General features: G+C 43.0%; 1 long non-coding RNA gene across 1 annotated transcript; it reads left to right on the top strand.

The window, feature by feature from the left end:
- The first annotated feature begins 662 nt into the window (after positions 1 to 662).
- Positions 663 to 3,798, top strand: LOC139263951 (uncharacterized). The gene is made up of 3 exons (XR_011593256.1): positions 663 to 820; positions 3,028 to 3,184; positions 3,708 to 3,798. It is a non-coding gene; the product is annotated as an uncharacterized lncRNA (long non-coding RNA).
- Positions 3,799 to 13,308: the final 9,510 nt, after the last annotated feature.

The raw sequence follows: 13,308 nt of genomic DNA, 5'->3' as shown, positions 1-13,308 counted from the left end.
GTATATTACCACCTAAGAGGCATGAATGCCATGCAGCAATAACCTAGTTCAGTGAGATCAAAATATTTTTTTCCCAATTTTCCCCCTTTCCCAAAGATTTTGATGGATGCTGGAGTGTGGTTGCAGAGGCACTGGTGGCCATCCAATACTTTGGCCAATAGGCCATTCTTCAAATGTGACCCGAAACAGGGAGGTCAGCAGGTTTGTAGCCCAGTCCAATCCTGTCCTGGCACATCCTTTGCATATGCCATTTCTAACAGTGGTCATTAGTTAATGGTCAATAATGAGAATTTGAGTTTATTTTCTTCCCTGTCCCTTTGCATAGTCCTGCAGTGCTGAGGTTAATTGCTGCCACATCAGCCGCGATGAACTAACTCAGCACAGAACAATGAACATGTAAAGTTAACAGTGATCACAATTTTTCTCAGATAATTGGTGTTCAGGTGTTGGCTTGTTGTACATATTTGCGAATTGCAGATCATATCAGCCTAATTAGTTTATTTTGAAGATTGATTTTGAAATGACAGATTAGCATCCTTAACAATTTTTTGATTATTTGTAACTTTTACAACAGAACAAAGTATGTGGTCTCTGTGGAAATTCCAATGATGACACTGAAGATGATCTAACAACAAAATTTAACTCTGTGGTGAGCAGCCCCATTGAGTTTGGAAACAGTTGGCAGTCTACACAGCCCTGCTCCAATTCAGTGAACTATACATTCCCTTGTGAGAAAAACCCATTTTGTTTTCCATGGGCACAGAGAAAATGCGCCATAATTAATGATGCAAACGAAGTGTTTAAAAAATGTCACAATAAGGTAAGACACTTTATTACAAATCTATTGCTACTACTTTCACAATTTTAGTGATACTTTTATAGTTGTGAAAACATAATTAGTTATATGTGATAGAAAATATAGTCTCTACGAGAGTGCAATGCCACATATTAAACCACTCTCGAAGTGGAACACGCCCACGTATCTTGTCATCGCAGGGATGGAAACTGAAAGGTCCTAATGTCATAATTGTAGCAACCAACTTTTATCACATTCCATAAAATCACTTTTTTTTTTAATTAAAAATTCTTCCCAGTGTAATTTAACAATCACCAGCTAGGTCTGTGTAGTTTTTTCTTCATAAAACACTCAAAAAATGGTTTTCAAAAATATTTCATTTGGATTTTACATCGACCATTTGCTTTTCTCAGTAACTGTCCAAAATAAGGGATTAAACAAAACAGTAATAACCCTGGTTCAATAGAGAGTATAGAATGGTGTTCGGGAACAACACTTAAAAGAACTAAAAATGAAAAACCATCCTAATGAAGCAACAAGACAAACAAAAAAAGCAGCAGGGTATAGACAGAGCTAAGTGCTTCTACAACCAACACATCAGAGCCAAGCTCTGTGGCCGTACCACAACCATTCATGAATGGTGATGGAAAATCAGGTAACTAACTGGGGGAGGAGGCTCCATGAACATTTCCATTGTCAACTTTGGTGGAGGAAAGCACATGCGTGCAAATGATGAGATGGAGGTTTGCAAGCGTCTTTAGCAAAATGTGCCATGCAGATGATCCTACTCTGCCTCGCCTTGAGGTTCCCACCTTCATTATCCAGCCCATATGGTTCACTCCATTTAACGTTAAAAAGTGGCTGAATGCACTGAACACAGCAAAGGCGATGAACCCTGTTAATATCCTGGCTGTAGTGCTGACAACCTGTGTTCCAGAACCAGCTGCTCTTCAGTCAAACTATTCCAGTGCTGCTATGACACTGGCTTCTACATAATAATGTGGAAAATTACCTAGGTGTGACATGCACAAAAAGCAGGACAAATCTAATCCAGCCAAATATGGCCCTATTGGTCTCCTCCCAATTATCAGTAAGGTAATGTAAGGAATCATCAAGAGTGCCATCAAACAACACCTAGCTCCCCCTCCCACAACGTGCTCATCGACACTCAATTTGGATTCTGAAAGAATGATTCGCTTCCACTTCACTTCCCATGACAACCTTTATCCAGGCAATGGTGCAAGAGATGAACGTCAGAGGAGAGGTGAGAGTAACTGCCCCCGACATTAAGGCAGCATTTAACCGAGTATGGCATCAAGTGATTCCAGCACATTGAGATCAGAGTGGGCGGGAGGGGCGGGCGAACTGTCAAGTGGAAAATGCTCAAATTTCTGAAGTCATTCCAGATACAAAGTAAGGTGTTTGCTGGAGGCATTTCACGGCAGCCCCAAGACATCTCTAAGAATTCCTCAGGGTAATGTTCTTGTCCCAATCATCATCTGCTGCTTCCTGAATGACCTTCTCTTAATCACGACCAGAATTACATCCAGGTTTGGACTGAGCAGTGGCAGGTAACATTTGTTCTTTATACAAGCCAGGCAGTGACTATCACCAACAAAACAAGGTCCAGCCATCTCCCTCGAACCTTCAACAGCACCACCATTGTTGAATCCTCACCAGCAACATTGACCAGAAGCTTAAGTGAACCAGCCATACCAACAACATAGCTACAAAAGCAGGGCAAAGGGTGGGATATAAATCTTCCATGCTTGCAGGTGGTTAATGCTCAGAGGGTAGTGTAACAGATATGCTACTTGAACTGAACTGAGATTTCTCATTAAGGACTTGCAATTGTCTCTCACGGACTTTGTTCAATTGTTGGGGTGGGTATGGGGACTGAAGGATAGGGTTGAGGCTGAGAGTAGACAAATTCCTTTGTTCTGTTTGTGTAATGTTTGTGATTCTGGATGTTGAGATACTCCACAACAAGGAATCAAACCATTACGAGGAGAGGGTGACAGAAAATATTACTGTTGGATGGTGTATTAGTAACTTATTCCACTTATGAAAGACCTCATAATTTGTTCACGCAAAGGGTAATACTCATAAATTGAGGCTTTCACTTGTAAAATAAACATTGTAGACAATAGTCTTGTTATTCAATTGAAGTATTGTAAAACCTCTTCCAAGTGCTCATTTGTTTACACACTGTGTTGTGCCCTGTTTATCAGGTTAATCCAGAACCATACTATGCTGCTTGTATTCAAGAAGCTTGTGCCTGTGATAAGGAGGAAAAATATCTGGGTTTCTGTACCGCTGTAGCAGTGTATGCTGAAGTTTGTAATAAAGCTGGTGTTTGTATTCACTGGAGAACCCCTGAACGATGTCGTAAGTCTAAATTATTGGTTTTATTAGAAATATGAATAGAAACTTCTTAGTAACTGCAGGAGAGTTTGTTGGGTTCTCTCAAAGTTGCAGGATTTATCAAAGATTAGTGTTTATGGGTGAAAATAATAGGTGAAGTCGCAACTTTCTGATATTTAATTTTACATTGCAGCCTTAATGACGTTTTTAAAAATCACTTTAAATTACTCTTTATGCCATTTTCTCACCTCTATACTATCTTGCTTGTGCCAGCAATGCTGAATGGTCTGAACCACAGACTTTTGGGTAGTAGCCTTCAGTGATTCATTACATTAACTGGTACACAGACATTGTAAGGTCGATCTGTCTGCCCTGATGAACTGCACCATGAGATAATCCATCTGGCAATCGTAGCAAGGTTTTGGAGTAGTGATAATTATTTCCAATCTATTTCAACAATATTTGGACTTTTATGTGAGCTGTTCACTTTGTATGTTGAACCAATTACTGGTGATTACATATTAACTATTTCCATTTTACATTACAGCTGTATATTGTGACTATTATAACAGCCCTGGTGAATGCAGTTGGCACTATCAGCCATGTGGAACATTAACAGCAAAAACATGCAGTGACCATATAATTCGGAAAAAGCTCTCTGCAGTTCTTGAAGGTGGTATTATTTCATAATTCTACTATAGTTTAGGTATGTTAAAAGGTATTTCTCTATTTGTTTTCTTGATATATATATTATTAAGCAGCTGAAGAGTCTTTCTTTCTGTTACCACTAATGATTTAGTGCACTACCTGGTGTAGTGATGAATCACACCCATCAAGATTCAGTTTCTTGTTATGCTGTGTCACTAGGTCAGATCAGCAGTGGGAGGACATGGGAGCACAGCATTGATCTCAATCTCCCTGGGCTAGTGAGGAGAAAAATCATCCAGGGTGTCATGTATTCAACCAGCATTGTGACCCATGTATAATCTGACTGAAGTTGTACACTGTGAGAACATTGACCACTAGGTGGTGAACTTGTGGGAGACACTCCTAACCTGGACCTTCAGGTATAAAAGGGGAAGCTCCATCCACTTTCATCACTTGAATGCTAAAGAATAAAGGACAGGTCACAGACTGACCTTCTCTCAAGCATGGGCCTCATCTGCATTTATACTGTATAGTAAGGACGTATCAATGGCGACAAGAAACTGGGATTTAAACCACGCGAGCATGGCCACTAGCAGAACAGACAAGAGGTACTATGTTAAGGAATGATTGGGACAGAGATTCAACATTGTTAAAGCAGCACACAGTTCTCCAGGCAGACAAGGGCAATCGGGCATGCCCCAACATGTAGTCAAACCCAGAGGGGGAGTTCGACAGAGACAATGGCAAGCTGAACGGCGATTCACGCCATTGCAAGGGACAATGCGGCCAGTAATGGGGCCATCAACACCTGTTAATGGTGCACTCAAGGACAGTCACAGGGGCAGTCAGGGACGATCGACTGGCAAGGGACCTTTTGTTTCCAACAACAGCTCATGTTGGAGGCGTGCAGGCGCACACTCAGCTGGAGTTTGCAGAGATGAGCAAAATACCTGCAGAAATGAACGCTGGGGGAAATCGCTGGAAGCTGAAGTTCAGCGAGTTCATGTGGAGCATGTATAGAGTTCATATTCCAGGACGCCATCGATACTGATTAAAGTGCTCCTCAATGGCATCCCAGTATCAATGGAGCTAGACACGGGGGGCAGCCAGTCCCTGATGGGTATCAAACAGTTCAAAAAGTTGTGGGCGTCCAAGGCCAGGAGGCCAAAACTATCGCCGATTGATGCACAGCTACAGACATACACAAAGGAGATCATTCCGGTGCTAGGCAGCGCCACGGTAGTCGTGACCCACAAAGATTCGGAGAACAGGTTGCCACTCTGGGTTGTCCCGGGGGACAGTCCCACACTACTGAGGAGGAGTTGGCTTGCTGCCATGAACTGAAAATGGGCCGATGTCAATGCAATTTCCTCTGTGGAGCGAGTATCATGCTCACAGATCCTGGACAAATTTGACTCATTATTTCAACCCGGCATTGGCATTTTCATGGGGGCCAAGGTAGTGATTCACATAAACCCGGATGCCAGGCCAGTACACCACAAGGCCAGAGCGGTGCTGTACGTGATGTGGGAAAAGATAGAAGGCGAATTGGATCGCCTGCTGAGGGAAGGCATCATCTCGCCAGTCGAATTCAGTGACTGGGCGAGCCCAATTGTGCCGATGCTCAAGGCGGACGGGTCGGTCAGGATATGTGGTGATTACAAGGCCACCATCAATCGGGTGTCACTCCAAGACCAGTAGCCGCTACCGAGAGCGGAGGACCTCTCTGCGACGCTATCCGGTGGCAAACTTTTTTCAAAATTGGACCTGACCTCAGCTTACTTGACCCAGGAGCTGGCGAGTGAGTCGAAGAAGCTGACCACCATCACGACACACAAGGGGTTGTTTGTGTACAACAGATGTCCGTTCGGGATTCGCTCGGCCGCCGTGATCTTCCAACGAAATATGGAAAGCCTCCTCAAGTCGATTCCAGGGATGGTGGTTTTTCAGGACGACATCCTCATCACGGGTTACGATACTGAAGAACACCTCCACAACCTGGAGGAGGTGCTACGCAGACTGGACCGGGTAGGGCTGCGACTGAAAAAGGCGAAGTGCGTCTTCCTCGCTCCAGAAGTAGAATTCCTGGGGAGGAGGGTAGCAGCAGACGGGATCAGCCCTACTGCGTCCAAGACGAAAGTGATCCAGAGAGCACCCAGACCCCGTAACACGACGGAGCTGCGTTCGTTCCTGGGGCTCCTGAACTATTTTGGTAACTTTCTTCACAAATTGAGCACGCTGCTAGAGCCGCTACACGTGCTCCTACACAAAGGTCGCGAATGGGTCTGGGGGGACAGCCAGGAAAGGGCTTTTAATTGAGCACGCAATTTGTTATGTTCCAACAATCTGTTAACGCTATATGACCCATGTAAGAAACTTGTGTTAATGTGTGATGCGTCGTCCTATGGTGTCGGGTGTGTGTTGCAGCATGTCACTGCCAAGGGTCAGTTACAGCTGGTAGCTTATGAATCCAGAAGTCTGTCCCAGGCAGAAAGGGGCTACGGAATGGTAGAAAAGGAGGCGCTCGCATGAGTATATGCGGTAAAGAAAATGCACCAGAACCTGTTTGGCAGGAAATTTGAGCTGGAGACAGATCACAAACCCCTAATGTCCCTTTTGGCCGACAACAAGGTCATAAATGCAAACGCATCAGCCCGCATACAGAGGTGGGCACTCGCGTTAGCCGCCTATGACTATACAATTCGGCACAAACCGGGCACCGAAAACTGCGCCGATGCACTCAGCAGGCTCCCACTAGCCACCACTGAGGGGGCTACCGAGCATGATGCTGAGATGGTCATGGCTGTTGAAGCTTTCGGAAGTGAAGGCTCACCCGTGACAGCCCGTCAGATTAAAGTCTGGACAAATAGAGACCCACTATTGTCTCTAGTCAAGAAATGTGTCCTGAATGGGGACTGGGCAGCCACGTACAGGGCATGCCCTGAGGAATTTAAACTATTTCACAGGCGCAGGGATGAACTCTCGATTCAGGCCGATTGCCTACTGTGGGGAAACCGCTTAGTCATGCCCCAGATTGCCAGAGAAGTGTTCATCAAAGAACTCCACAATGAGCACCCGGGCATTGTCATGATGAAGGCAATTGCCAGGTCACAGGTTTGGTGGCCAGGGATAGACGCAGATCTGGAACTTTGTGTTTGCAGATGCAACACGTGTGCCCATCTGGGCAATGCCCCCATGGAAGCCCCACTTAGTCCCTGGCCATGGCCCGCCAAGCCTTGGTCATGCATCCATGTGGACTACGCAGGCCCTTTCATGGGAAAAATGTTTTTGGTTGTAGTAGACGCCTACTTCAAATGGATCGAGTGTGACATTTTAAATTCAAGCACATCTTTCTACAAGAAAGTCTACGGGCAATGTTCGCCCCCCACGGTCTACCGGACATCTTGGTCAGCGACAATGGCCCGTGCTTCACAAGCACTGAATTCCAGGACTTCATGGCAGGCAATGGAATTAACCATGTCAGAACGGCACCGTTCAAGCCGGCCTCAAATGGCCAGGCAGAACGAGCAGTGCAGATAATCAAACAGGGGATGCTCAGAATCCAAGGAGGTTCCCTACAATGCCGCTTATCACGCTTCCTGTTGGCCTACGGATTCCGACCACACTCGCTCACAGGGGTTCCACCCGCAGAGCTGCTAATGAAAAGGACGCTCAAAACCCGGTTATCCCTTATACACCCCACCATGAAAGAAATTGTCGAGAGCATGCGCCAATCACAATATGACTACCATGACAGGAATGCGAGGGCGCGATATTTTGATGTAAATGATCCTGTTTTTGTCCTCAACTATGCTGCAGGGCCCAAATGGCTCCCAGGCACTGTGATTGCCAAAGAGGGAAATAGGATTCTGGTAGTTGAACTTACCAATGGACAAATCTGCCGCAAACATGTGGATCAAACAAAAAGGAGATTCAGCAATGCCATAGAAGAAGCTGAGGAAGAACATGATATAGAGTTCACTCCACCACAGGTGACCGAATACCGGAACCAAAGGGAGGAGAGCCCAGTCACTGTGGGCAGTCCGGATAGGCCTGAGGCACCGCAAACAGCAGACACTCAGGCCAGCGCCCAACAACCGGAGCCCCAACTCAGGCGCTCTACAAGAGAGCGTAAATCACCAGAGAGACTCAACCTGTGATCCCAATAAGACTTTGTGGGGAAGGTGATGTCATGTATTCAACCAGCATTGTAACCCATGTATAATCTGACCTAAGCTGTACACTGTGAGAACAATGACCACTAGATGGTGAACTTGTGGAGACACTCCTAACCTGGACCTTCAGGTATAAAAGGGGAAACTCCACCCACTTTCATCACTTGAGTGCTAAGGAATAAAGGACAGGTCACAGACTGACCTTCTGTCAAGCATGGGCCTCGTGTGCATTTATACTGTATAGTAAGGACGTATCACAGCGTTTCCAATCCTGATCATTACCTGCTGGCTTTTTCTCAGTTTTTGGAATGGGTGACTCTTTATTGCCAATCCCTACTTGTTCTGACTGCATTAAGAGTTAACCATGTACTGTGGGATTAGACTCACACGTAGGCCAGACTCGTGTAAAGGTGGCAAGTTCCCTTCCCTCAAGGATATTAGTGAACCAGTTAGATTTTGCTAAAAAAAAATCATTGTGTGTGAATGGCAGGTGAGGATAGGATTGGACTTAACTGCAATGTCCCCTTATAGTCAAAGAGCCTGCTAATACTCAGTATCTAGGATTACAGATGAATGGCCACTTGAGAGAGGTTACTGAGGTTAACTGTGGAATTGTATTCCAGCAAAAGCCATTACCTTCAGTAGAGGAAGAAAATTGTAGAAAAGTAACTACATAATTGTATCTTGGCCTTTATTGCAAAGGGGATGAAGTATAAAAGCACGGAAGTCTTGCTGCAGTTGTACAGGGTATTGGTGAGGCCACACCTGGAATACTGCGTGCAGTTTTGTTTTCCATATTTAAATATCCAAAAGGATATACTTGCTTTGGAGGCAGTTCAGAGAAGGTTCACTAGGTTGATTCCGAGGATGAGGGGGTTGACTTATGAGGAAAGGTTAAGTAGGTTGGGCCTCTACTCATTGGAGTTCAGAATAATGAGAGATGATCTTATCGAAACGTGTAAGATTATGAGGGGGCTTGACAAGGTGGATGCAGAGAGGATGCTTCCACTGATGGGGGAGACTAGAACTCGAGGGCATGATCTTCGAATAAGGGGCCACCCATTTAAAACAGATATGGAATTTCTTCTCTCGGAGGGTTGTAAATCTGTGGAATTTGCTGCCTCGGAGAGCTGTGGAAGCTGGGACATTGAATAAATTTAAGACAGAAATAAACAGTTTCTTGGGCGATAAGGGATTATGGGAAGCAGGCGGGGAAGTGGAGCTGAGTCCATGATCAGATCAGCCATGATCTTATTAAATGGCGGAGCAGGCTCGAGGGGCTGTATGGCCTACTCCTGTTCCTATTTCTTAAGTTCTTATGTTATTTTTAATCCTTTCAATGTCAGCTGAAAGCAATATATTAATGTGAAAATGTAAATGACTTTTGGATACTGGGGAGTAGACATGCATAAAACTCTATTTTTCCCTCACCAGAGAGTGAAGTAGAGTCAGCAGTATAACTCTGATCTACTTCTATAAATGTACCAATCTCTAACTGGTACCTGTAATGTAAAGATGGCCGCAAAGGATATGGAAGTTATATACAGAGTAAGGATTTTTTTAATTGATTTCCTAAAAATAAATCTGAACATTTAATATTTTACAGTACATGCAATGATGGAATTGTCAGCTGTGGTAAGTAAACTTTATTTTTCAGTAATGCATACAACACAGTAAATCGTTGTACAGGCAAATATTGGTATCAGTTACTGTGGGTGAAGACATTTAACATCTACAAAGTAGTGTTCCCCAACTTAACCCTCTGCATGGTGTGTGAACTCCATGCAGCACTTGTGATAAGTCAATAATCTACTTTCAAATATAAAATTGTTTTCACTGCATATTAGGCAAAGAATAACTTAAAAAAAACAAGGACAGCCCTCCCCTCAATTTTAAATCAATAGTAATTATGATATTGAGGTTTTGAATATATTCTGCTACCAACCCTTAACATAGTGACAACAGTTCCTCTCCCTTGTGTAATATTGCAGTTTCTGCTCAAAGCGCTGACTGTTATCGTGTTATATGCTCAAGAATATACATTGATTGTTCACAAGGGATATTTGCCACTAATTATTCCATTAGTCAAGCAAATATCTTGTTCATGACATCCAAATAACACCCCAGAACAATACTGGAATCTGTGTCTTCTTAAATTGGAAATTCATAGAAGCCAATGTATTTTTGAAACCTCCTGTTTACAAAAGTTAACTGAACTTTTTATACTTAACTTGCCACCAAATAAAAGATGCTTAAAAGTAAATGATAGGTGCCAGTGTAATGATATGAAGTGACTTTTCTTCAGCTTTAGAAAGTACAATCACAACTACAAGATTCCACCCACAAATTAATTGCATCGTTTAAGTGCAGTTTGACAAAGTATAAGGTTGATTCCCTAAATGGGTGCTCCGGTGAGGAGTGGCGTCACTAGGAGCACTGGTTGGGAAACTGCAACCAGCAGGCCCTGATCTTATATCCATTTAAATTAATGGACAAAGATTCAGGACTACGGGCTTCTGATTTCCCAACCGGCACCTCATGCAAGTGCCCAATTGTGCAATCAGCCCTTGTGTTCAATCTTGCTGCCAATAGCTTTTCTCTTCCTAAACAATTATGTTCCAATTTGTACATTTGTTTAGACCAAAAACCCCCACGATTCAAGAATTCCTGACTATTGTCATTTCCTGAATATGCCAAATGATTTATGCAAACCATGTAAAATTAGGACAATTGAAGATATTTAATATTCAAAATTCTATGTTTACTCAAAAATGTTGTACTAAAATGATTCAGAGACTGTAAATTGACTGTTACATGTGGAAGTAAAAGGAAATGTTGCAATTGAGAAATATGGGGCAATTTTAACCTAACCCGCCCGGCAAGAATGAAGTACCCATTTCACATTCTGACAATTTTTACTTTCCATTCAAAATAAAATCGGGCGGTGTGTAAAATGGGCAGTCGATCTGTTTCTTGACAGGCAGGTTAGGCATGTAACAGAATAAAACATGAGAGTGCAATAGGGATGATTGCACTGTGGTTACTTGTGCAGGATTTCCAACTTGCCTTTGGAATATCTCATTATAGAATAATGGTCTTAAATCAAGAAAACAGAAAAAGGATCAAACTCACATTTTATTGTGGATCCAACTTAATGGGAAAATTTTTTCAGTTCCAGCAACACAGCATTATGATGAATGTATCAGTGAGTATTTGAGCTGGACACATGCTCAAGATTAGTCTGGGGTACTGACCCTGTCCTTATCACAAAATAGCAATGATGCAGTGGCTTCAAATACTTACTGTGCTCTTTCGAAACAGCAGTGACAGCAGCTGAAGAGGCCACAAGCCTCACTTCCCCACCTCAACATTCCATTAATGCATGCTCTAAAAATGAAAATCATTCCTAATACTGAAACCGTGTTACCAAATGTGGCTAATACTCAAAATTAAAAAGACATTGTTGTGATGTAATGAACTGAAATAACTTTTCTCCATCTCCAGAGACAACCACCACTCCAACCGCTACTCCAACTACTACTCCAACCACCACTTCAACAGGTCAATTACTCTAACGGATATTATGTGTGGATTTATGAAAACAATTCCAAGTTATAATTCTGTTTCACATTTTGGTTCCTATACATGCCAAGAATTTAAAGAAAATTCTGGCCATATTGTGAACGAAAGTGAAAAGGGTACTTTCGGAATGCATAAGGAGGATGCGGAAGAGCTACTATTGGAAGCAAATATTCAAAAAGGAAACTATCGACATGAAAACATCCCAATAGTGGATAATCAAGCGACTATAGGGAGGGAGGAAGTTTAGGCAATCACTATTACTGATGAAGTAGTACTCGGTAAAATAATGCGACTAAAGGCGGACAAGTCCCCTGGACCTGATGGCTTACATCCTAGGGTCTTAAAAAAAGTGGCTGCAGAGATAGTGGATGCATTGGTTGTAATCTACCAAAATTCTCTGGATTCTGGGGAGGTCCCAGTGGATTGGAAAACTGCAAATGTAACACACCTATTTAAAAAAGGAGGCAGACAAAAAGCAGGAAACTATAGACCAGTTAGCCTAACATGTCATTGGGAAATTGCTGGAGTCCATTATTAAGGAAGCAGTAGCAGGTCGTTTGGAAAAGCATAATTCAATCAAGCAGAGTCAGCATGGTTTTATGAAAGGGAAATCATGTTTGACAAATTTGCTGGAGTTCTTTGAGGATGTAATGAGCAGGGTGGATAAGGGGGAACCAGTGGATGTAGTGTATTTGCATTTCCAGAAGGCATTCAATAAAGTGCCACATAAAAGGTTACTGCACAAGATAAAAGTTCACGGGGTTGGGGGTAATAGGCATGGATAGAGGATTGGCTAACTAACAGAAAACAGAGAGTCAGGATGAATGGGTCATTTTCCGGTTCGAAAATAGAAACTAGTGGGGTGCCACAGGGTTCGGTGCTGGGGCCTCAACTATTTACAATCTATATTAATGACTTGGATGAAGGGACTGAGTGTAATGTAACCAAGTTTGCTGATGATACAAAGATGGATGGGAAAGCAAATTGTGAGGACACAAAAAATCTGCAAAGGGATATACATAGGCTAAGTGAGTGGGCATAAATTTGGCAGATGGAGTATAATGTGGGAAAATGTGAGGTTACCCACTTCGGCAGAAAAAATAGAAAAGCAAATTATAATTTAAATGGAGAAAATTTGCCAAGTGCTGCAGTACAGAGGTACCTGGGGGTCCTTGTGCATGAAACACAAAAAGTTAGTATGCAGGTACAGCAAGTAATCAGGAAGACAAATGGAATGATAGCCTTTATTGCAAGGGGAATAGAATATAAAACCAGATAAGTCCTGCTACAATAGTATAGGAAATTGGTGAGGCCACAACTAGAGTACTGCGTACAGTTTTGGTCTCCGTATTTAAGGAAGGATATACTTGCATTGGAGGCTCCTTTAGTGGAGGTTCACTCGGTTGATTCCGGAGATGATGGGGTTGACTTATGAAGATAAGTTGAGTATGTTGGGTCTATACTCATTGGAGTTCAGAAGAATCAGAGGTGATCTTATCGAAACATATAAGATAACGAGGGAGCTCGGCAAGGTGGATGCAGAGAGGACATTTCCACTCATAAAGGAAACTAAATCTAGAGGGGCATAGACTCAGAATAAGGGGCCGCCCATTTGAAACTGAGATGAGGAGGAATTTCTTCTCTCAGAGAGTTATAAATCTGTGGAATTCTCTACCTCAGAGAGTTGCGGAGGCTGGGTCATTGAATATATTTAAGGCGGTGATGGACAGATTTTTGAATGAT

This window comes from Pristiophorus japonicus, chromosome 5 (genome assembly GCF_044704955.1).
Source record: "Pristiophorus japonicus isolate sPriJap1 chromosome 5, sPriJap1.hap1, whole genome shotgun sequence".
Classification (NCBI taxonomy): Eukaryota; Metazoa; Chordata; class Chondrichthyes; family Pristiophoridae; genus Pristiophorus; species Pristiophorus japonicus.
Note: the sequence above shows the minus strand (reverse complement) of the source record. Positions and strands in the feature narration are given on the sequence as shown.